Below are 5134 nucleotides of genomic sequence, written 5' to 3' on the forward strand. Positions count from 1 at the left end.
TCATCCAACCAGGTCTGCTGAAGGAAGAAGGCTCCAATATGACAGCTCTCAGGAATAAAGAAGGCCCTTCCTGACTGAACTTCTGGGAACTCCATCAGTCTTTGGGTGGAAGCCCCTTGGTTACGATTTACACAAGACATTCGTTAATGCCAGGATCTTAGAAGGGGAAAGGGAATTTGCCAAATGCACAAACAAGAATCAAAAAGCAGAAATCTCATAAATCATCTAGATCTCTTGACCATACAACTATCCTTGCCCAGCCACTCCATTCCCATGTCTTCCCCAGGCAGAAGGCTCCACGGTCCTTCGTTCTTCCCTTGGGATGGATGCAGCCACTCCTGGAGCACAGCTTAGCTATGGACTGCTGAGCTTCCCTCTGAGAAGAGGCAGTGAAACAGAATTTGTCTGAGAACATTATCTCCTAACTACTGCTGGATATCACTCTCTCTCACCCCTTAACAATCCTGTACATTGACAGAACCAGTCTCATACAGAACACAGCGGAATATCTGCTTACCCCACTATCCATCCTAGTAACAAAACCTGATTTTAGCTTCAACTGATGCTATTAGGAATAAGATATTTCTCAGTGCTAGGGGACTTCCTGGGAGGACTGTAAAGACAGCCCCAAATCCCTTTCCCTTCCTTCTCCCTTAGACCTGTTTCCTGGGAATGAGGTGACTTTATTCACAGCAGTCATGAGTTAGGATGTGGGGGCAGAAATACAAAAGGAGTTTGAATCTTAATGACATGGACCTTGAACTGCCCACCTCCAAACTTCTTTGATGTAATAAAACAAAACCTTATGTGGAAAAGGCACTGTCATTTTATGTTTCCTGTTATATACAGGCTAGCCTCATTCCTAACTGGCCATTCTCTCGTCCCCAAGTCTTCAAAGTTGATAGGAAGAGAGTTCCTTAAATCCCATTGACTTTATTCCTTTTAAGAACTGAGTGGAGAAATAAAGGTCTATTATTGGCTTGACTACATTAACTTACTAAAAAAGACACATTTTTAAATTAGAACCTTCTTATAACTGAGTTAGGTTGACCAGCACAAAATTAATCTTGGACTCATGAAACATTTTGGGCCAAAATATACAATATACTCTATGCAAACCACTCATTGGCTTAGCTTGGTCTTTCTATTTTCATGGAGAAAGAACATAATATTCTGTAGAAGAAGCTCCTCAATGCACAAGCGGATGCCATTACATCTTCGTTGGTGGTCATGTTCAATCCACGCTCCAAGCTAAACTCTAAATAGCAGCTTCCTTTGAACCTAGTCCAGACTTATTAGCGGGTCTCTGAGGAGTGGTCAAGTGTTCACAGCTGACTTCTGTTCCAAGCCTCTAAACCTTCAACCCAGGTTTCTCCCATGGAGGGAATCCAGCTGGCCCCCATCTTAGTAAGCATTTTGTAATCCCTCACTCCACAAGCTGTTGGGGGAGGGGAACCTTTGTCCTACAGCAATGATTCTTAAGCTTGACAGGGCCTCAAAGCCACCTGCGCAGCTGGTTAAGACAAATTATTGGGCTCCACAGCAAGAGTTTTTGACTCAGTAGTTTGAGGGAAGAACCCAAACATTAGCAGCGCTCATAAATCCTGGATAGGAGCACGCTTGGTGTCCACTGTCTAACAAGAAAGTTCATTTTTTTCAGGCACATTCTTTCAGACCTTGGGGGAATGACCTCCGGTATGTTTGGAGGTAGTTGGACTCCAGTAGTAACCTCTGCACGGCTGCCCTGTGAATCTTCTGCCAGGCCCTCTCTCTGCTTCCCCAGAGCCAGGGTTCCCCTCAGGTCCTGCAGGGGGAGCTCCACCTGAGCTACTGGGCCAGGCACCCCAAGGACTTGTGCTCCTCTGGGGTGTCCCTTTGGGTGTGGGAGAGATGGGATCTGGAGAGGAAGAGATGGAATTAGATAACTCATTTTTAATGTCTAAATATGTTAAAACATATCTGTCACTTTTATAAAAAAAAAAAAGAAAAATTTTAAGGAACAGACTGTTTTGGAACTGTTGTTAACAACTAACTTATTGAATACTGTGTTCTAAATCCTTGCTAAGTGCTCAATTAATTTTGAATCTCAAACAATCTTGCAGAGGTGAAGTAGCTTGCCCAACACAACACAGCTAACCAGTAACAGAAGACGGGTCAGTTCCGGGTCTCCCAAGTCCAAAGCCTAATCCTTTCATGCTTAGCAAACATGATTAGGGCAAAAGCTAGTTTTTTTTTTGGGGGGGGCAAAAATGTCTTTCCTCTTTCATTGTAAAGCATAGAGATACATACAGTACATAACAGACTTGCAGTTTATCCGTAATGTTACCCATTGGTGGGGAGGGACAATTAGGAAAAGCTGTCTAGAAAGGCTTCCTGCAAGAACAATAATCAACAGTGAAAGCAAGGCTGAGAAGCACAGTAGTACGAACCGTTGGCAAACAGCCTGTGCTCCAAGAGCATGGGCACTTTCTCACATAACTTCTGTGGTTTCCTCATGGAGCAGAAGGCAGTCACAACCCCTGCCATCTGTTCCCTGAAAGCCTTTAGTCATTATGCCATATTGTCCCCCCACCAAGGACCTCCCAATGAAGTCACTAAAAAGGATACTTATTGTCCACTTTTAATAGATGAAGAAACTGAACTTTGGAGATAATCATTGTCCACATAGATTTAATAACAAACAAAACTATCCTTCAGAAATGAAGTGACATAAAGAAATCTGTAAACAAAGTAAACCTGCCTCAGTAAGAGAACCCTAAAGTCTAAGATGCAAAAAAGAATGAAAGAGAGAGCAAAGTGGTTAACATGTGAACAAGCATATGTACACACTGATATATAAAATAATAGTTGTAATGTTAATTTTAAGGGCTTTCAAACAAGAGGGAAATAAAATACTATAATGGTGTATAAATCAGGAGGGAGTGATTAGGAGAGCATACTCAAGTTCTTGAATTGACTGGCAGAAAAGTAGAGGTATTAACTGACAAATTTAAATTACATATACATGTTAAAATTTCAAGCCAAACACATAAAAGAATACACATCAACAATATAACTGCCAAATCAGAAGAATGAGACTGGCAGAATCAGATCCTTTGCTGTCTCTACAAATCATGGAAATTTTATAAAGTTGAGTCTTTAAATTTACTTAAAACCATCATCCTTGAATATAGCCTTTGTTGAATGTTGTATGAGTAAATACTTTCATACTAAAGATTTTCTTTACTTTATGATTAAGAAAAGTGCTTCAACAGGATGGTCTATAGCTCTAACTCACCAGGGAAAGGACCCAGGGCCCAGAATTAGAAAGATATTACATACCACATCCCCACCTGTAGACTCACGAAGTTCTGACACTTTAACACATACTTAAATCTGCTTGCCTTGGTCAACCCCAATGTTTTTTCAAACAATTTTCCCCAGTCCATGAAACATACTAAAACTCTATGGAACCTATTCTGGAAAATTCTAGAGCAAACCTAGCTTGAACTCAGATTGAGAGTCCACCAAAAACAAAATGCAGACTCCATTCTTTTGAGGGATTTATGAAACTATTAAATTTGAAACTGCAACCTCAAGCAATTTGAAACACAGCAATACCAGTCACTTGCTCAAATCCATAAAGTCACCAGAAGTCTACAAAACCATGGATTTCAACCGTGGCCACAGAGCAAAATCCTGGTGAAGCTTTCAAATAATAGGAATGTACTGAGTACACCCTAGACCAGTGTCAGCAACTGAAACTCCAGGTGTGCAGCTCAAGACCCTGACTCTGATTTTAAGAAAAATGTCCCTGGGTGATTCAGATGCACAAGCAGCACCCAGAAAGAGGTGATGCTATAACCCCACATTAGAAGCCTCCAGATATGACATAGTGAAAGCACAAAACATCATCGATGAAGTAAGTATTCTTGCCAAAAAATGTTTAATTTGAATCCAGTTGTGAGAAAACATACCAACACAGCCAGTTTGGGGCATTCCAAAATATAAATGACCTGGACTCATCAAGAAAGTCGATGTCATCAAAAAAAAAAAAAAACTCAAGGAAAGTAGGCTGTTTTAGATTAAAAGACATAACTCAATATAACAAGCCTTGATAAGAGCTCAAACTGTCTAAAGCACACACATATATAAAAAAATTTTGGAAACAATTGGAGAAATCTGAATATAAAATGTAGATTCTATATTATTAAGTTACTGTTAATTTTCTTAGTTGGGATTTGATGTTGTAGCTATGTAGGAGAAGCAAATTACTTATACAAAATGCCTGCTAAATTATTTCAGTAAAATGTTAGGATTTCTGTCACTTTCTTTCAAATGGTTCAGCATAAAAGAAATAGAGAGAGAGCAGGAGATGAAGAAAATGTGTGAAATGGTAGCAACTAGTAAATCTAGGGAGGGAATGTGGTATTCCCTCTACCATTCATTAAAATCTGCTGTTGTAACATTTTTAACACCCCAGCCTGCTGTGTCGCTGCACTCTTCAAAGCCACCTCCCTTCGCACCCGCCCCTCCGCTCCAGATCTGAAGTCCTAGAGTCCCTAGAAGGCAGGTCTCAGACTTCAGTGGGCATCAACCTGGAGAGCTGGTTACAGCAGTTTCCCATCCAGGTCTTGGGTGGGGCCTGAGAGTTTTCACTGCTAACACACACCCGGGTGATGCCGACGCTGTGGTCAAGGACCACAAGGTGAGCCCACCACCCTAGAGCCACTCATAGCCAACACTCCTTGAGAATCTGGGGCTCCAGTCCACAAAGCCAAAAATGTTTTCCAGGAAAAATGTTGGCAACATGCAATAATCCCCACCAGGGGGCAGCAGACCCTTATGAAAAGAAACTCCAGCCAGGAGAGGAATTTGAACCCAAAGGGTCCCTTAACTGCGGATTCTGACACCTCACAGAGAACCAAGACTGTTGGGGGCAATTGCAATAGAGCACAATAATCCTTTATATTTGGTTAGTGTTTTGTGAATGCCAAACTTTCCCATATTTGACCTCACTTGAGGTATACCACAGTCCTGAGGCAACAGAACATCAACATCTCTGTGACAGATAAGAAAAGGCCCAGAGAGGTGTCCAATTCATGTGCCCAGGAACTGGACACAGGCTGCCTGACTCCAGCATGTGCAGCTGGTC

Source organism: Castor canadensis, chromosome 12, assembly GCF_047511655.1.
Source record: "Castor canadensis chromosome 12, mCasCan1.hap1v2, whole genome shotgun sequence".
Classification (NCBI taxonomy): domain Eukaryota; kingdom Metazoa; phylum Chordata; class Mammalia; order Rodentia; family Castoridae; genus Castor; species Castor canadensis.